Source organism: Amia ocellicauda, chromosome 11 (assembly GCF_036373705.1).
Source record: "Amia ocellicauda isolate fAmiCal2 chromosome 11, fAmiCal2.hap1, whole genome shotgun sequence".
NCBI classification, from domain to species: Eukaryota; Metazoa; Chordata; class Actinopteri; order Amiiformes; family Amiidae; genus Amia; species Amia ocellicauda.
The window spans coordinates 18,009,583-18,030,981 of NC_089860.1; the positions used below are offsets into that span (position 1 = coordinate 18,009,583).

The 21,399-nt window shown below is 37.2% G+C and overlaps 1 protein-coding gene across 1 annotated transcript in view; it reads left to right on the plus strand.

Annotated features, from left to right (window-relative positions):
* The first annotated feature begins 5,539 nt into the window (after positions 1-5,539).
* The window catches only part of pdgfrb (platelet-derived growth factor receptor, beta polypeptide), a 37,263-nt gene continuing 21,403 nt past the window's right edge, over positions 5,540-21,399 (plus strand). The window contains exon 1 of the mRNA XM_066716786.1: positions 5,540-6,314. The gene's annotated coding sequence lies outside the window, so the exon portion shown is untranslated. The remainder of the gene's footprint in view (positions 6,315-21,399) is intronic.

Sequence of the window (21,399 nt, forward strand, 5' to 3'; positions counted from 1 at the left end):
ACAACGAGTGATTAGTGCTTGATATCAGAATTAATCTCAGCATGCATTTTTGAGAAAGGACAAAAACTAAAGAAAACCCTTCATTGGTATGCTCATGCATGTCATTCATTATTGCATAGTTTAACCTCTCTATACTAATGTATTAATGTATGAATTGAATGTGTTCTCTAATGTGCCTCTGAATCACCACCAAACAACAACTGAAGAATGCAATTTCTCTCCCACAATATTGCCCAATGCTTGCATTACACAATGACTTGTTCTATTTGGATTTCTAGCCAAATGCATTCTATGTGATTAATCTGCATGCAAGGTTACAGTCTCTTAGCAAAATAAAACCAAAATACACACACGAGTCATACTAAAAATAAAATAAAACAATTGAAATCACTATATAAATCAAACAATGTTTTTCTTTTTTTTTTACTTATAGCTTGTGGTAGCTTTGGCCTGGCACATGTACAATAAATGGAGGATCTCTCAATTCTTAATGTGTGCCTTGTAAAATGTATCTTCCTCTCCAACGAATATGACCACATCCTTCAAATATATCATTATGTTGCCAGGGACTGTGTTGTAAAAATGGATGTGGATTGTCCTTTTAGATTGAATTCCTATGAATATTATTATTAGAAATAAATACTGTAAATGTTAACATTCTTTTAAATGTGTTCTATCTGCTGTTTGTTATATAATTCAAGATGAATTTGTTAAGACAAAAACTCAGTCGATTTCACTCTGCAGTTTTAATGAGTCTTTTTTTGTTCAGCCAGTGACGAGAAGGCAGAAAGTTTTAAACATCAGCTTGAATTGATCTGCTCTGGACTTCAGCTTAAAACAATTGTAATCATATATGTATATACAGTACTGTGCAAAAGTTTTAGGCAGGTGTGAAAAAATGCTGTAAAGTAAGAATGCTTTCAAAAATAAACATGTTAATAGATTATATTTATCAATTAACTAAATGCAAAGTGCATGAACAGAAGAAAAATCGACATCAAATCCATATTTGGTGTGATCACCCTTTGCCTTCAAAACAGCATCAGTTCTTCTAGGTACACTTGCACAAAGTCAGGGATTTTGTAGGCATATAGTCAGGTGTATGATTAAACAATTATACCAAACAAGTGCTAATGATCATCAATTCAATATGTAGGTTGAAACACAATCATTAACTGAAACAGAAACAGCTGTGTAGGAGGAATAAAACTGGCTGAGGAACAGCCAAACTCAGCTAACAAGGTGAGGCTGCTGAAGACAGTTTACTCTCAAAAGTCAGACACCATGGCAAGACTGAGTACAGCAACAAGACACAAGGCAGTTATACTGCATCAGCAAGGTCTCTCCCAGGCAGACATTTCAAGACAGACAGGGGTTTCCAGATGTGCCGTCCAAGCTCTTTTGAAGAAGCACAAAGAAACGGGCAACGTTGAGCACCGTAGACGCAGTGGTTGTCCAAGGAAACTTACTGCAGCAGATGAAAGACACATCATGCTTACTTCCCTTCGCAATCAGAAGATATCCAGCAGTGCCATCAGCTCAGAATTGGCAGAAAACAGTGGGACCCTGGTACAACCATCTACTGTCCGGAGAAGTCTGGTCAGAAGTGGCCTTCATGGAAGACTTGTGGCCAAAAAGCCATACCTCCGATGTGGCAACAAGGCCAAGCGACTCAACTATGCATGAAAACACAGGAACTGGGGTGAACAAAAATGGCAGCAGGTGCTGTGGACTGATGAGTCAAAATGTGAAATATTTGGCTGTAGCAGAAGGCAATTTGTTCACCGAAGGGCTGGAGAGCAGTACATGAATGAGAGTCTGCAGGCAACAGTGAAGCAGGGTGGAGGTTCCTTACAAGTTTGGGGCTGCATTTCTGCAAATGGAGTTGGGGATTTGGTCAGAATGAATGGTCTCCTCAATGCTGAGAAGTACAGGCAAATACTTATCCATCATGCAATACCATCAGGGAGGCATCTGCTTGGCCCCAAATTTATTCTGCAGCATGACAACGACCCCAAACATACAGCGAAAGTCATTAAGAACTATCTTCAGCGTAAAGAAGAACAAGGAGTCCTGGAAGTGATGGTATGGCCCCCACAGAGCCCTGATCTCAACATCATCCAGTCTGTGTGGGATTCCATGAAGAGAGAGAAGCAACTGAGGTGCCTAAATCCACAGAAGAACTGTGGTTAGTTCCCCAAGATGTTTAGGCCAACCTACCTGCTGAGTTCCTGTTTTGAAGGCAAAGGGTTGTCACACCAAATATGGATTTGATATAGATTTTTCTTCTGTTCACTCACTTTGCATTTAGTTAATTGATAAATATAATTATTAACATGTCTATTTTTGAAAGCATTCTTACTTTACAGAATTTTTTCATATATATATATATATATATATATATATATATATATATATATACCACCATCACCATCAGCCCATGTTGATCTTAAGTCCAGTTTTCTTCAAATTGTGAGTTCTTCAAATTATATAATACATAAATAATTACATATTTCATTAATTATTAACCTGCCATCTGAGCAATATTAAATACTGTGCAGCAAACAGGTGAGCTCACATTTCATTCTATCCAGATATGTGGGTGTTCGCCATGGTAACCAGCTAAGAGAGACGCTAAGTTACTCAGAGGGTGTTTCGCTTTGAAAGAGCCTCTGTCTGACTGTTCTTAGCTGCGTGCTCAGAATGTTGTCCCATTTCCGTAAGAACATGAGCTTAAGTACAACCACATGTTGACACATATGCAGCTGGTCACCAGTGACTAAGAGGAAGGGATGCTGAGAAATTCTAAAATGTATTAATTGTTGTTCTTAAACAACAGGATTCATAAAAGTAATAGTTAGGCTGTTATCTGTTGCCGGATTGACTGTTAAAAAAATATATCCATTCAAGACTGATACATTTAAAAAGATTTCCACATTATGAAAGTGCAGAATTAAACTGGTTATTATAGGGAAATCAGTTACAGTTTAAATAGAACACAGAAAGGTTAGGGGATGGTGAATGATTGGAGAAAACTACAAAGTATAAATTCAGGATATCTATCTTAGAATTGCTATTTTTTTATGTTATTTAACATAAATTTGAATTGCATAAGAAGGAAAACTGCAAATGTGATTCTTGTTTAGCTGTGATAGTAATGATATATGGCATCAACTGATATATGTCCCACTCATTTCTCAGTGCTTTATTTATAATTTACATAAACTATGATACCTTATAGGAAACTAATAGCAATAGTTTTCTGTTAATTAATCTGACTCTCAAGTGCAATTTATACTGGTTTTCAAGATAACCACCATATTGAATAAAAATATTTAACTTCGCAATGAACGCACATATGATTTTGGCTCTTTATTCATGTCGCAGTCTCACAATGTTTCACATTTCCTCTCATGATTAACTCCAAGAAAAAATTGCGGAATATCATTTTATTAGATTTCTCAACATAGTTTAATTTAGCTGTGAAAGAAAAACTATAGTTAATATCTCCCAAAGGAAGTTAAATGTTTATTTTTCTTCTAAGATAAGTCTTGCTCATGGTACAAATGCCTGCATTTTTTCTTCAGAACACAATGTTCTTTTGTCATAAATAAATAAATAAATAAATAAATAAATCATTGACCACAGGATACGGGATTTTTAAATGAATGAATGAATTATATGTGTGTGTGTTCTGTACAGTATATTATTAAACCAAAAAAAGTGTCTTCTTTGATTTTAATTTTTTAATTTTTTACATATTTGGTCGAATCTGGAAATAAAAAGACTTAATGTGATTTGGTTTTATTTCACAGAATCTAAGGTTTTCATTCTTCACTTCACACAAAAAATGTAACTGTAACATTCGGTCATACAGCAATTAAATTCAAGGTGTTGAATTAGAAAAATAAATATAGAATATTTGATCTGTTGATCCTAGTTTTGGTTTCAGTAATAGCTTTTTTAACCATTTTCAGGAGACATTTTATTCATGTAATATAATCTGTATTATTAAATTGATGTTTGTTTTGTCCATAAGTATAGGAGATCATTACCAATAGGTTTTTGCAATTCCTATCTTCCACAGAGGTTTTGTGCTTAATCCATCTTGTCTCACTAAGTTTCATGTTCGTGTTTAGAAATATATTTTCTACTGTTAAATAGTGTTCCCAGTTTGAATGGAAGAGTTGCCCTTGACATGATTAGACACTTCAGTGGGTTGAAATGACTGTGGGAATGCGTCGATCAGCCATGTCTGAGCATTGCACTGGGGTTGTGGTGGCTAATTTGCATTTATTTTTGAATAGACACACCTGATGATAAGAAGATGTAATTGACCTTGGTCATCCAGGCTATAACTATGTTCAAAAATAGCTTTAAAAACTAGACAGACATCTGGACCAAAATCAAAGCCACAGACAACTTTGGTCTGCCTAATTTCCTCTTGCGGTGAACCACATTTTATTAATCTAATCTAAAAAAAAATATGAGTTTAAGTCATCTGTTTGGGCAGCATCCCGAGAAGTTATACAACTTGAGAGATATAACTCCAGACTTGCATTACCACGTTTAAATAATACTTATGAAACATAAAAGGAAACACTGACAATCAACTGAAATGCATGCTCATTAAGTTGGGCATGGAAAGAAAAATACTTTTTAGAACTGTTTATTCATTGCAGCAATCAAGCCTTCACCAGTAAAGTATCTGTTTTAAACTCTTCTCTGAGACAATTACTTTAATTTAGTTAAGCTATTGTTACTGTTGTTGTTGGTTTATTTATCATTAAATATAATTAAAAGCAACATAAAAAAGTACTATTTCTGCCTAGCTAGATCTCAAAGGTTCAAACTCTCTAATGAATTTATTCTGAGTGTAAAAAGGTCTGCCTTAATTTCCAGTTTGTCTGAATTCCCCAATTTGTCCACAGCTTGTCTGAAATCCCATCTCTTTGGAAAGAGATTTGAAATACCAAGCTGTCAGAAAAAAAATACAGCTGTCAATTTCCATCTTTGAGAATAAAAGCCAACAAACTTTATCAGATTCTATCTATCTATCTATCTATCTATCTATCTATCTATCTATCTATCTATCTAATCTTTGTGCATGTAAATATCATATTAACAGAATGTTAAATGAAAAGACAGAACAGAGTTGTAATTTAATCAACCTATATAACAGCCTTCAAAATTACAATGTAAAGAGCTGGAAAGGATGGCCACCCCAGCTGGCCCTCAAACACACACTGCACTGTCCTCTTCAATCTAATAACTTTGTTCACAGCAGCTTTCTAATTAGTTCCACAAGGCGTTTCAATCCGCTATAACAATTACAGGAGTGAGTTTGCACAGTCCAATTTAGCCCCCCTTCACTCCCCCTCCCCCAAAAAAATCCTCTTTAATAAAAAGAAAGCCCTTAGTCAGCTGCTGGCGTGGGTTATGAATTTTCTAGCCATCCACTCATATCCTGGGAAAAAAAAAAATAAGGAAAAAAGCCAAGATTGAAAACAGACCCAGCCACTCTCGTGCTGAGAGCGGGAGAGGAACGTACCCTTTCGCAGTCCTTTTGAATTAAAGCCTAACTTTTTCCTGTTTTAAACAGAGGAATCAAGCTCTTGTTTTTAAGGTTTTTTTGTTTTTCCTCTTCTGTTCCTTGGAAATGCAGAGACTGTTCGTTTTCACTGACTTCTGAGGAGAGATTTCAATCATTTTCGAAGGCTGTTTTTTCTGGGACTTGAGGCATTGAAGCTTACCAAAGCATTCTCTCAGAACATTTTGTTTTTTATTTGGTGCTTGTTTCCACGACTTTGCGAGAAAGAGAACTGATTTAACAAAGAGGGAATTATATCTTAAAAGGGACTTTCACTGCTGACTGACTGACATCTCTGACAATATGACTCATAGAAAGTAGTAGTGACATATGTATACTACTACTAAAAAGCAGAAGTATACATATATCTTCATTGATCATTTGGTCTAATGTTTTGAACTTGGAAAGCTGCTGCAGCAGGATTCTCTTTATCTTTTTAGAAATAAGAAGCTTTTACTGCTTTATCTCTGGCTGCCCCTGTCCTTTCATTTGAATAAATAAACAAAGTCCCGGCTCCTCTTTCATGGGCTCAAGGGGCTAAACAGATTACAACAATCATCCCTGCAGATTTGAGGCATCTACCAGAGTTCTACAAAGAGAGCTAATTGGAAACTGTTACTCACACAAGGCAGCTGGAAAGCAGTTCAAGACCTGGACAGAAAGCACCCTTGGACAATGTTTTAGCCCCTCAAAAAAGGGACTGTTGACAAAGTAGACATTGAAGGTAAGTCTGTTTCTCTGTGTGGGGGACATTTGTGTTTTATTTAAGTTCTCTTAAAGTGCTTGAATGCCTTATTGTCAGTGCAAGGGAATGTCAAGAGCTCAAGAAATGAGTTTGTCGCTCAGGCATAATTGTGTAAAGACTTGGTGGGTTGTGTCACTTTTTTCTGACAGCTAGCACTTCTTGTGTTGGCAGGATTTAAATTCTGGAATATTATCATGAGCTCAGAAATTGATTTTGTTCAATGTTTTTGGCATCTAGTAGTGTTTGGAATGTTATACAGATATATCATCTTGTTTAGTTCATATTTCCACATGATCTCAAACAAGTGTACATGCATGCATTATTAGATTTGGTACTTATATGAATATATGCAATTGAATATGTTTTAGATCCTTATAAAAACAGCACAAGGGGAATGGTCTTATCATTTCTATAAATGGCATATTTGAAATACAAGCATAATATAGGATCAGGAAACAAATATATCTCGTATCAACAAATGTATGTATATCATGCATGTAGACCTGTATATAAAAAATGGTTGACTAATAGATTAATATAAGTATTTAGAGTTTAGAAATGTACTATTAATGTTACAAACCTGCTGTGCTTCTTCGAGTTCTTTCTCATGCTACATTAGTGCTTGACTTTAAAGCTGCTATATGCACTGGTCTGTTTTCTCTTCAGGCTGTGGAAGTTTACTTTCTGTTTACTTTCACACAATTAGACCATGTTTGACAAGTTGTTCCTCTGGCTGTGGAATCTGGGAACTCTGTGTCTTCATGCTTGTACTGGCTTTGCATATGGACTGTGAATAGATTCGGTAACACAATGGTAAACAAACAATCAAACATAAAATCCATGTAGATAGAGTTACCGAAACCTAACATATGCTAAGGTTTGGGTGCAATGTATTATGTAGGAAGGCAGGCAGGCTGTAAAGAAACATTTCTAGATTACCTTGACACTCCCCTTTGCAAATGGGTTTGAGGACTTAAGAATTGTAATTGTCAGATTTTTGGCATAAAATTGTGGAATGCCTTCAAAACAATTACAAGATAAGACTTTGATAAGAACCACTGCCTTGCTGCAGAGGGCATGAGGGAAATCGCAGAATTAATTTGGCAGATTATGTAGTCACCACAGTTTGTATACTGTAAGTTGTAATCTTTGTGTGATGGGTATACCATTTACATTGTTTTGTTTGCATTTTTTTTTCTCCGAAAGGTCATGGGAAACTGTGCAATATAACAATAATAATAATAAAGTAGGCATTCCTTGTTTTTCTTACGCTTTAGTTAAAACAGATGTTGAAGTTAGATCTTTCAGCTGTGAACTACTAATAACTTCTGAGGCTGACAGAGTTCATTTGTATTGGTTAGAATGAAGTTTAGGTCAATGGTTATCACTCGCAGTGCATTTCAGCAGTTGACATCGACAACTTATATTCAAAGTAATTCAAAGTTTCTGCCCCTGTGAATTGTAATTCTTCATAGCTGTGTTTTTAATAGTTTTTTGGTCACCCTACATCAATGTGATACATCAATTTAAATAATAATGAGGCTGCCAATGGCCTTAGGCAACACAGAGAACCTTTAATTTAAATGTTATATAAGGGTCTATGAAGCAGGTACTAGTGTGTTGTCTACAAGAGAGTTGGAGGAGTTTCAATATGAGGGTGAGATTTATTTGTTTTGCTTGCTCAGGCAGACTTTCAAACCCATGAAACCTCTTGCATTATTTCAGTATTTTTGTATGAGAAGAATATTGTTGCCCAAGACTAGAAGTAACCTTAAATATTGTATCTGTTATGAACTCTAGTATTTTTTTTTATTATCAGTCAAACAATAAATTTGTCTGAAAATGAAATGTTTTATATATCTATATATATATATATATATATATATATATATATATATATATATATATATATATATATATATATATATATATAAAAAAAAGTTTTCCCTTTTTCACAGAGCAATCAGGGACTCTGAAGAAGTCAGACAGTTTATCTGTCTCTTGAAAGTGGCAGGTTAAAGAGGGCCTGTCCATTTTGATATTGACTTTTCAAGTTAACTATGTGTATTGAGAGCTGTTGTGGTAAAGTTTCCTCAATTGATAACGGATTGCAAATAGGAAATTATCCACTGCAGGCGCTCTGTAAAAATATGTTGATTTTGTGACTCAACAGTCCTGTTCTGTTTCCACCAGGGATCTGTGTTTCCTCAGTCTTCGATTCTTATCTGTCCCTAATATGTCTGTTTTAGGGTTTTGCTGTGAATGAAGATACAATACCCTAATTGGCAAATATAGTTAGGCTTATACCAAATTAAAACATTGACTTCTCACTAATCACAAACCTGTACCCTATTGTGTTTTTATTTATATGCTTTGATTGAAGTTCCATTGACCAATCCCAAATTCATTTTATTTGTAACGAATCCAATAAAAGAAAAACATATTTTTTTAGGCTCTAGACTTGGACGGTGATATGGAAAAGAAGAGGAATTTAGAGCGCATGGCTATAATTGAATTCAGCTGTCGCATTTTGTGGGAGTCTGCTGTCCAGGGCTGAGGATGTTATTCCCTGCAGAATTTAAAGGGAAAGGCATTTTCTGCCAGATGGGAATAGTTTAAAGGGCAGCGTGTGTCTCTGCCACGGTACCTGCTTTAACATTGCCAAAGCTGTCAGAGAGTTCCAATAAGATTTTAATGACAATTTCCTTCTAAGACAGCTGATTTAAGCCTTTACACAGTAATGCATAAAGAAAGTCTATGTCCTGCTGTGACTTCAGGAGTAATATGAGGGTTTAATTTTATTAAGAAGTGAGAAAAAAAATATTTTTTGTTGTGATAAGAAAAGGAAAGTTTTTATGAATATGTATTGTGAATGGAATACAAGCTACCTAACAACACATTATTATATACACTACTATTAAAGGACTAACTGCCAGGTTTGATTAAAACAAAAGCAATAATTTTATTTTAATATATTTACATTTAAAATGAACAGATTGTAGTGCACATAGGTAGCTAAATTGATAAACAATGGGATGTTATACATGGCCCACATCTGTGTTTTCTTTCTGCTTTCTCCCTGTATGGCAGCCTTATTTAAATATGAACCAACCATAACCCACAACTTCCTATACAAGTTCGAGACATTTCCTACATCAACAGTACTGAACTGCATCCAAGTAACAGTAAACATTTACCACATGCAAACATGTAACTAATGAAACTGCATGTTCCAGTAAGCGAACCACATCAATGCTGGAATTAGGGCAATAAGAATAACATGTTTGTCACACTTGTCTGATGCAAGGCTTAAATCCACTAACTTGCTGTCATCTCAGTTGTAGTTATACACTGAAGCATTGTTTTAAACCAGTACTTATACAATAGATATTATACGCACTGAGGTGGGTTCATCCCTGTACACATGTAGCAATCTTGGAGTCCTGACTAATTACTTTTTGTGGCACAGTGATTTAGAATTGAAATTGAACTGGAGGACAGGTTATATCAGTGGTGTAGTCCAGGGCATACGCAGGCCCACACAACTTGGGTATACCCACAAAGACTTTGTGTATACCTTCCTATAACTAATAATAAGTCTGCTGTTCGTCTGCCACTCGGTCAATGAATCACCTACAGGGCCATTCTTCCAATAGGGTGCCCTTTGTGTCCCTGTGCCATATTTTGGATACGATAACTGATTATTTTCAAAATAATTAATTTATCATAAAGGTTTAAGTAATTCCTATTCAGAATAACTTGTAAAAACATATAATTTAAAGTAAAAAAATTGAAAATGAAAGGACAAATCAGTATTCTGCAATGTTCCTATTCATCTTTTTACTAAGTCCTTTAAGAGTATAACTCACTAAAACCTAATGTATTTATTACAAAATACAACTTAGTGTATTGTTTTTCAACTATAAATCTGTAGAATAAATGCATATTAATATAAATGTAACTATTTAGTACTGTCCCTGAATCCACTGTCAAACCTGTTACCTGAGATAAACCCCTCTGCAGAATAATTAATTTGATGATCTTCAGCATGTGACATAATATTAAAGGAGGAAGACAACTTCAGGTAGGTGTCTTTTTTTTTTTTTTAAGCTAAATTGTTTGGGTTCATAAGATACTTTATAAATGTTAAGTATGTTATGCAAAGGTAAGAAGAAAGCAAATATATATCCATAAATGTATAATTAGTTGAATAAACTCCAAAAAAGCCTTCACCAGAAGCGCACCATGTGCAGCCATGTGCTTTACCACATGGGAAATAAAGGCCAAACTTTGTTATGTAAGTCAACCCTGTTACCGGTTAACGCAGAGTTGACACTAAATATAATTTAAACAGGAATTTATGGCTTTTAATTTACAGGTTTTCTGCTGTTAAGCTTGGAAAAAGTGGTTTCAGTTAACTTAAAATGCTGTTTATAATACAAAAGGTTTATTTCCCAAAATACAAACTGATTTAAAAAATGTTCACAAGGTACAAAAGGCAAATGGTCATTTTTTTGGAAAAATGACCCAGCAAACTCCACCCTTGTGGCCAGCAACTGTATATTACAGTATACCCACTACTTCAGTCTCCACTATAGCACTGGTTTATACCACCCAGTTATTCTTGATGTAGTCCAGGCAGAACCCTTTATAAGATCTAGACCCCTAATCTAATCAGCGGTTGATACCAGAATGGTGGTGCTCAGTTTGAAGGATGTATACTTGCTGTCATTGGGAGGATTGCAATCTGAAATTTGCTAGTCTCTTTGGGAATTCTAAAGTAATTGTTTTGTATTCTTTGGGTTGTCAGTCAAATAAAACTCCACAGTTTGGCCACAGTACTTTTATTTGGCACAGGGTTCACCCTGGAAAATAAAACATTTTTGAAAATGTATTTTGTAATTTGTTTTCATTTACATGATTTTAAAATGTTACAACCATATGTGAGAAAAATCAAGGATCCATTCAGGTTGATTATTAGAACCATAGGAATTCTGTAAATTGAGTGTCATCACTCAATTTAATATTTAATTTAATCTGTAATTATTATGATTATTATAATCTGCTTTAGCCTATTACTGAAGTCAGTCAAATTCAAGACTTTGTAAAATAAAAGTATTCTGAACAGCTGTGCAGGCATTGTGAATACAAATGACATTTGTAATGGACTGAAGTCTTGCCTCTAGTAGGAATGCAATAGGGACTGACCAGTGAGGGTCTCTTGGGGAAATAAATCCATCGTTCCGGAAAGATATAAAAAAAAACTGTTTATTTTTACTCTAAGGCATCTGTTCACTGTTCCCACAGACTACTCCAAAATCCCGATCTTAAAGACAGATCCAAGACAAATTCTTTCATTATTTGTGAATGGCTCAGGGCTACTGCACACTAGCTGTGAATAGTGATCGTGTAAAAGGGATAAGCTGTCCAAGCAGATGTTTAATTTTATTAAACCCCCCGGTTCATATCACAGTATCTTTTTTTTTCTTTGAGTTGACATTCTGTCCAGTTGCGTCTTAATATAAACATTCAAATATAAATACAACTCAAGGGTGAGCCGGTTCCCACAACATATCTGTGAAGAAGACCGGATGAATTGGTGTACATTTAACAATGAATCAGATTGTTTGAATCACTTAGATAAAAATAAATATAAGCAAGTATACATTATGTTCTTCAGGCACAGAGAAGCTTGTTATTTTGTGTTCTATGGGTAATATCTTGTGTGTCATTCTTTCACTCCCACACATGGGCTCTGTGCATCCAATACAGGAAATTACTGCTCCCTGGCTGGGTTCATGGAGGGGTTGCATTGCTGTTCCTTTGCTTTTTATTTGTTTTGTTTTTTTAAATTGATAGCATCTCATCGGATACATAAAAAAAAAAAAACAGTCAGTGCCAAATCTGATGGGAAAATGGCTTTTCACGTCACAGTGACCTTACTGCCAGATTTAAACAGCTGCATTTCCAAAGCTTCCACGAAAACTGTTAATGCTCAAAGAGATTTTATCATTGTGATTCGGCCGCGTTTGATATTAAAATGCGTTGGCTGAGTAGGATAGCCTCGGGGAAAGGGAAGATAGGGAGGTTCAGTTAGGCTTCAAAGGCAACTTCCTCCCCAGGCAGGCTCAAGAGGTTGGATATTCAGAATAAACCAATATTTACCTTTCCTATTGCTGTGCCCTATTACAAATATACAGAGACATTTACAATTTCTTGCTGATTCTGAGCATAAAATGTATCTCAGCATGTTTGATACATTTTGGTGTACAAACTTCTGAGAAGTAGAAAAGCAAGTTATAGCTTATAGATGTAGTTAATAAGACTCTCGTCAGCCTTGAAAGAGAGGAAACCATTTAAATCATAAAGGCTTATCAAGCTGTACAATTGGTGCCTGATCACAGTGTACCGGAATGGCTGTAAACTATGATAATATCAGATGGGATGGGAATGACAACACAGACATTTTTCATGACATCTGAATATGAAGATCTAAGCTTCACAACTGAGACCCCAGGCAAACCAGCATTCATTCCCTGAATATAAGGCAGCACTATGGTGAAGTTCAGGCAGTAATTCTTACCCAGCACACCACAAAATAGCTTTGTCATATAGACAGACTGTGGTGGATTTACTAATTACCAGTTAGGCATTTTATCTGACCATTTATAGATTATTTGAATACAGCACCTGATGAATCACTGGGTGGATTACAAAGAATTATTAAAGACTTCTGACGCATGCATGTAATTTTAGCTTATCACTGCTTGGGGCCACTGTGCTCTAGGTTGTTTGTGTCTAAATTCTGACCAAAGAGCCACTGGATGTATTTTTGTTTAGTCTCCAAAGGAATAAACCAGATTGAATTACATTTATTATCCTTCCTCCGGAGACTTTCTGACAATCTGCCAATTGCCAACATTTTATGTTACAGTGACAAGAGGAAAAAGAGTTCCCACATTTCTCAAACACTGTAATTCTGTTAACCAATTGCTTAAGTGAAAAGTTTCCCACTCAAGCCTAATTTCCAGATGATTTATTTTGATTTCAAAGGGACTTCAGTCTCCATGGACATTTTTGCACTCATTACTTGGTCTAACTGTAGTTCAAATTGATCAAATTTCAAACTCTAATTTAAAACCTGCCCACCGTATTTCACCAAAATCCAATAAATGGTCCGTTTAGTTTTGTTATTGTCAATTTGTATGTTCGAGTTCATATGGTGCTTTTACAGTTTGTAAGAGGTGTCAGCTTGAATTACAAGGAAGGGCTGTTTCATTTGGCCCTCTCCACTATTTCTTTATTTTTCTCTTTAAAAAACAACAAGAAATTATACAATGTTGACCATTTCATTGGCTTGAACCCATGATTCTTCATCAAGTTTCCTAGTCTAGCTCAGTCTCTTTCTTTCACTTAGTCTAAACCTCTGGCAAAGATTTTCCCCTGACAGGCCTCTTTTCAATTTAATTCCCTTCTGCTTGGCATGAAGACTCTAACCTCTCCTATTAAATACCCAACACACATTTTTTTCGGTCTTCCACTTTCTCTTAAAGCAATACTTGTACATTCTTGAACACTTCTTCTTTCTTTGCTGTATTTTTAAATATTTTAGATATTGCAGAAAAAGTAAACAATAACAAATAAAGTGTACCAACAAGTACAATAAATGATCGAATTAGGCAAATGTATTCCTTTACAGGATCTTCAGCAGTAGACTACTTCTGGACTCATTAAACATGCTGGACATCCTACAGGTTCACTATGATAATGTAAAATATAGCAATGGGTGTGCCTATGTAGTCAGTGCAGAGCCCCTGCCCAAATCTTTTGCCGTAGTGGGATTAATACTGGATGGAGCTGCTGTGGCGTGGCTTGTGCGGCGCGGATGGAATTCCAAGTGGGGAGCTCCAACCGCACCGGCTACTTGTAGTTCTCACATTACAGTAATAATCTACCTGTTCATTAGCCTAAATTAATTATTTTGTGAAATAATCAAGTACACCTGCATTTCTCCAATCCAATTTTTTACAATGACATACATTTAGTGGTTTACACATTTTTGCTCCAGACTTAATCACAGTCAGCAGCAACCACTTCATGTGTAGTCTGAAGTCTGTCAGTCAACAACGTTCCTGACTGATATTTATTACTCACTTTGAAGGTTTTAATAACTCTATCTAGACCAAACTACAATTGCCAAATTCCATTAGCTGATTTTAACTTATTAGCTAATTCGCTAACTTGATCATTGTTGCTGCAGAACTAGTAGCTGTGTTATAACATAGATTTACAGTTAGGTCCATATATATTTGCTCAGTGACACAATTGTCATCATTTTGGCTCTGTACACCACCAGAATGGATTTAAAAGGAAACCATCAGTGAATGGTATAGGAATTTCACCCATTTTTATATGTGGTCCCCCCAGTTTTAGGGGCTCAAAAGTATTTAGACAAACTGACATAATCATGAATTAAATTGTGAGTTTCAATACATGGTTGCAAATCCTTTGCAGTCAATGACTGCCTAAAGTCTGGAACCCATAGACATCTCCAGATGCTGGGTTTCTTCCCTGGTGATGCTCTGCCAGGCCTGCACTGCAGCTGTCTTTAGTTCCTGCTTGTTCTTGGGGCGTTTTGCCTTCAGTTTTACCTTCAGCAGGTGAAATGCTGCTCAATTGAATTCAGGTCAGGTGATTGACTTGGCCACTGCAGAACATTCCACTTCTTCGCCTTAAAAAAGTATTGGGTTGCTTTCGCAGTATGCTTCGGGTCATTGTCCATCTGCACTGTGAAGCGCCGTCCAATGAGTTTTGAAGCATTTTGCTGAATCTGATCAGATAATATAGCCCTGAACACTTCAGAATTCATCCTGCTGCTTTTGTCAGCAGTCACATCATCAATAAATACAAGGGAGCCAGTTCCCTGAGTAACCATACATGCCCATGCCATAACATGCTTCACAGATGAGGTGGTATGCTTCGGATCATGAGCAGTTCCTTCCCTTCTCCATACTCTCCTCTTCCCATCATGCTGGTACAAGTTGATCTTTCTTCCAGAACTGTACAGGGTTCTTTAGAAAACTCTAATCTGGTCTTCCTGTTTTTGGGGCTTACCAATGGTTTACATCTTGTGGTAAACCCTCTGGATTTACTCTGGTGAAGTCTTCTCTTGATTGTTGACTTTGACACAGATACGCCTACCTCCTGGAGGGTGTTCTTGATCTGGCCAACTGTTGTGAAGGGTTTTTTCTTCACCAGGGAAATAATTCTTCTGTCATCCACCACAGTTGTTTTCCATGGTCTTCCAGGCCTTCTGGTGTTCCTGAGCTCACCAGTGTGTTCTTTGTTTTCAAGAATGTACCAAATAGTTGATTTGGCCACACATAATGTTTTTGCGATCTCTCGGATTGGTTTGTTTTGATTTCTCAGCTTAATGATGGCTTGCTTCACTCGCAGTGGCAGCTCTTTGGACTTCATATTGAGGGTAACAGCAACTGATTCCAAATGCAAATGCCACAACTGAAATCAAATCTAGACCTTTTATCTGCTTACCTGTAATTGAACTGATGAGGGAATAACGCACAACTAACCAAATAGTATTACAATATCTTTCTCTTGAGCTTGTTTCTCGTCTTCAGTTTTTTATTTTCATTATTACGCTTTAATGTACCAGATTGTTCTTGGGTTTTTTCGACATTATAATTTGGTCGTGTCGCGATCCTAAAATATCTTTTGTTCTTCTTTTCTGCCACACCCAAACCATTAGCACACATACGATGAACAGTCGCAGATTGATGGCAGGTTTCCAGCACATAAATTATGATTTCTGTTATGGTAAACTATTATTATTATATATTTTTTTATTTCTTGGCATAAGTGCAAAACAAAGTGCAAAAATACAGTTAAGTACAAGGCATCAATCATTACAAATTCAATTTAACTAAAACATAGTAATACAAAATACAATTTACAAATTCCAATTTACAATTTACACAAGTACAGTAAGTGAGGTCCTACATCCTGGAAGGTGAAAGCTAAGTACTGACAAGATGTAGGGTCATAGTCAAGGGCTACGGTAAAGGGAGCAAGGAGGAAAACAAAAGCACAAGGAGCATAATAAAACTGTGAAGTGCTATCTAGCAGGGATAAAAGGACTAATATTACAAGTACTGTTGGAAAAGATGTGTCTTGAGTAAGCGCTGGAATGAGGTCAAGGACTCTGCTGTTTTGACTTCAGTGGGCAGGTCGTTCCACCATTTAGAGTCCAGGGATGAGAAGGAGCGGCTCTGGAGGAAGGAGAGTGGAGAGGAGGTAGAGTTAGTCTTCTGGCACTGGAGGAGCGCAGTGGTCTGGAGGGGATGTATGGAGAGACAAGTGTCTGAAGGTAGCTTGGTGCAGTGTGGTCAAGACAGCGGTAGGTGAGGGTCAGTGTCTTGAACTGAATGCGTGCCGGTATCGGGAGCCAGTGGAGGGACCGGAGCAGTGGAGTAGCGTGTGCGAATCGGGGCAGAGAGAATACCAGACGAGCCGCAGAGTTCTGGAAGAGCTGGAGTGGCGGGTAGTGGATGCAGGCAGGCCGGCCAGGAGGGAGTTGCAGTAGTCCAGGCGGGAGAGGACCAGTGACTGGACGAGCAGCTGAGTCGAGTAGTCGGTGAGGTAGGGACGGATCCGGCGTATGTTGCTCAGGACTATGAGACTATGTTGCTCAGGACTATAAACTATGGTTTCCATGATGCCCCTGGACACGACTCTCATGAACAAAATTAGTAAATTCTTTGAAAACTGACCACTGTAATCATTTATGAGAATTACACAAAATGCACAAAAAATAATTAATAATTGACATTTTAGTGTGTCTTATATATTTTCTATCTATAATTTGTAGATGCAGTACTCACCCACAAAAACCATAAAATGTATGAAAGTTAAATAATATATTTGCAAGGGGTACGGCATAAATATTTGGCCAAAAAGACAATGTTCTTCCCCTTTTTTCCAGCACCGTTCCCACATGCTGTTTATATTAATTGTGGGAAGCTGAACCACAGTGAGTGGGTGGTGTGTAAAGAGAATATCCTTACATGAATCATTTTAATGGGGAATGCTATCAGATAGGTTTATATATTTGTTATTTGTTGTAGAAGGAACAGTCCATCTGCAGGAGTGGGAGTTCATTATCTGGGGACTAGTTTGGCAGTCTTTGGCAGGGCATACATCTTTACATTTTGCAAGTGACCTATTTCGAGGTTACAGTGACCTAGTTCGAAGAGGTTACATTGAAGGATCCAATTTGTTCAACAATCCATGCTTTCGGTGTTGATTTTGTATTTTGTCTTGTGTCCATATAGACATGGAGCCTTTATCAAGGACAGCACTTACAAGCATTCCTTACGTATTTCAAAGTGTATCTTGCCTTTGTACCCACAACCACAAAAAAAACAATATTCAGTTGCTAAAGCTTGAACAGCACCCCAACAATTAGCTTCTTCCTTCTTGTGACCTACACCTTTGACATTTTATACACAAAGACGGCTTCAATGATCTATACAAGTGTGAGCCCTCCACCCCCACCATGTTGATTAACGTGATTTTCCATTGCTTTATCGTCTCTGAGGAATACTCTCCTCCCACAGTTGCCTGCTTCCGCTCTCCTCTTTTCCCACCCTCTCACTGATTCCAGTCCTCCAGTTTGTCTTTAATCACTTCCAGACCCCAGCCACCCCCTTCTGGAGATTCCCATCTGGTCGCATATTACATGATGCAGCGCTTATTCACGGACACATTTCCTGTCAAAGTCCCTATACCCACAGAAGCCAAACAATGTTGCCTTCAACCAGAGAGACCCCTAGGATAGTGTCCCCAAGGCCAATCTGTTTGTATATGACTGTGGGAGGATGCCCTTGTAAGGCAACAGTGTCATGAGATTGTAACCTTGTAGCATGTATAGGCAATGTAAGTATATTAATGGTGATCATAAAGCTTCAAGAAACATTCGGCAGGGTTTGACATAACCTCAGTACAGTTCAAGCATCATGTTACTCAGCATGCATCAGCAACTGCCAGATGAGAGAACTTTAAGCCATTTCTAGAAACGTATACGTCCTGTAGGCGCTCAGACTGCCTTAAGGGCTTTCATGAACAAGACCGCAATAAACTATGAACAATGGAGATTGTGTCTTTAATGTTATTGTCTCTTTAAGTGTGGAGAAAGATATTACAATTGTGAGTTTGACCTGAAAGTAACCTTACAGTTACAAAAATACTAAACAGACAGCCAAACAATATGGTGCAATATGATCACTGATGATAAAGATAGTGACATGACATAAAACATGCTTTCAGCTTACACTGAAACTACAGGTTTAAAATATTAGGTCTTCATATACATAATATAGTATTCTCAACATAAATGCATTCAAACTAAGAAGAAACATCTAGAAAACAAATATGAAAGTTATAAATACATCATACAGATTTTTGTTATACAGGTTCCCAATACATGTTTGATTCTTAATTAAGAAAATGTGAATTAAGTTTAAATTGAAAAATAATGTTCCTTAGACCATCTGGAGAGCAGATTGATGTGTGCGTTTGAGGTTAGCATTCAGATTGAATTGATTTAGACAATGGTGGGTCAAGTTTTCTTGTTGCGTTAATGTAAATGTCTATCAAATCCCTGTGTTATTTTTACTTTTAATTGCTTAGTTCAGTGCCAATACCACCAGCCAAAGCACTTTTGCAGAATTCCCCCCCTGTTGGCACAAATGCCACTAGACTTGTCAAACAGAAAACAGACTTCTAAGTCAATGATGAGTTCACAAGCTCTCTGAAGTACATTAATGAGATGGCTCTGGGGTGTTATTTACTGTGTTTATATATAAAAAAAGTGTTTTTCTTTCTTTATTGCTGTATCCATAGTGATATATGATAGGAAAATAACAGAAAAACCTTCAATGAAGATTCTTTCAATTTTTCGGTTTTGGTTTCATTTATATATTTATTTACTTACCGTCTAACTTGCATATGTACTTATTATTATACAAAACTGTATAACAGATCCTAACTGAAGGCCTACTTTATAATAAAATAAGTTAAAACGAGCATAGTCTATCTACAGTGAGGGAAAAAAGTATTTGATCCCCTGCTGATTTTGTACGTTTGCCCACTGACAAAGAAATGATCAGTCTATAATTTTAATGGTAGGTGTATTTTAACAGTGAGAGACAGAATAACAGCAAAACAATCCAGAAAAACGCAGTTCAAAAAAGTTATAAATTGATTTGCATGTTAATGAGGGAAATAAGTATTTGACCCCTTCGACTTAGTACTTGGTGGCAAAACCCTTGTTGGCAATCACAGAGGTCAGACGTTTCTTGTAGTTGGCCACCAGGTTCGCACACATCTCAGGAGGGATTTTGTCCCACTCCTCTTTGCAGATCCTCTCCAAGTCATTAAGGTTTCGAGGCTGACGTTTGGCAACTCGAACCTTCAGCTCCCTCCACAGATTTTCTATGGGATTAAGGTCTGGAGACTGGCTAGGCCACTCCAGGACCTTAATGTGCTTCTTCTTGAGCCACTCCTTTGTTTCCTTGGCTGTGTGTTTTAGGTCATTGTCATGCTGGAATACCCATCCACGACCCATTTTCAATGCCCTGGCTGAGGGAAGGAGGTTCTCACTCAAGATTTGACGGTACATGGCCTTGTCCATCGTCCCTTTGATGCGGTGCAGTTGTCCTGTCCCCTTAGCAGAAAAACACTCCCAAAGCATAATGTTTCCACCTCCATGTTTGACGGTGGGGATGGTGTTCTTGGGGTCATTCCTCCTCCTCCAAACACGGCGAGTTGAGTTAATGCCAAAGAGCTCGATTTTGGTCTCATCTCACCACAACACTTTCACCCAGTTCTCCTCTGAATCATTCAGATGTTCATTGGCAAACTTCAGACGGGCCTGTACATGTGCTTTCTTGAGCAGGGGGACCTTGCGGGCGCTGCAGGATTTCAGTCCTTCACGGCGTAGTGTGTTACCAATTGTTTTCTTCGTGACTATGGTCCCAGCTGCCTTGAGATCATTAACAAGATCCTCCCGTGTAGTTCAGGGCTGATTCCTCACCATTGACCATGATCATTGAAACTCCACGCGGTGAGATCTTGCATGGAGCCCCAGACCGAGGGAGACTGACAGTTATTTTGTGTTTCTTCCATTTGCGAATAATCGCACCAACTGTTGTCACCTTCTCACCAAGCTGCTTGGCGATGGTCTTGTAGCCCATTCCAGCCTTGTGTAGGTCTACAATCTTGTCCCTGACATCCTTGGACAGCTCTTTGGTCTTGGCCATGCTGGAGAGTTTGGAATCTGATTGATTGATGGCTTCTGTGGACAGGTGTCTTTTATACAGGTAATGAGCTGAGATTAGGAGCACTCCCTTTAAGAGAGCCCTCCTAATCTCAGCTCGTTACCTGTATAAAAGACACCTGGGAGCCAGAAATCTTGCTGATTGATAGGGGATCAAATACTTATTTCCCTCATTAACATGCAAATCAATTTATAACTTTTTTGAAATGCGTTTTTCTGGATTTTTGTTGTTGTTATTCTGTGTCTCACTGTTAAAATACACCTACCATTAAAATTATAGACTGATCATTTGTTTGTCAGTGGGCAAATGTACAAAATCAACAGGGGATCAAATACTTTTTTCCCTGACTGTATATCACTTGCTTTTTCAAACAGTTTTGTCCATAATCCACCCTAGAATTATTCATTTCCATTTTAAAAGAGACCATTTTATACACCTAATTAACTAATTAATTAATTAGAACACCTGATTAAAATAAATGTAGCAAAAGTGCCAAACACTGTCTTCTGTAAAGTCTTCCAGTGAACACATTAGCTTAAAAAAAAAAAAAAAAAAACTGCAAGTTTCGGCTGCTTTGAGCAGGAGATAAAGGAGCTCCATGTTGTGTGTCAAACTGTTTTTGCCAAGTTTGCACACTTCTCTCCATAGGCCTCCAGACCCATCCCTGCAACTTCCTGTCTCCTACATAGTAAAACAGCTGGAACTCACAA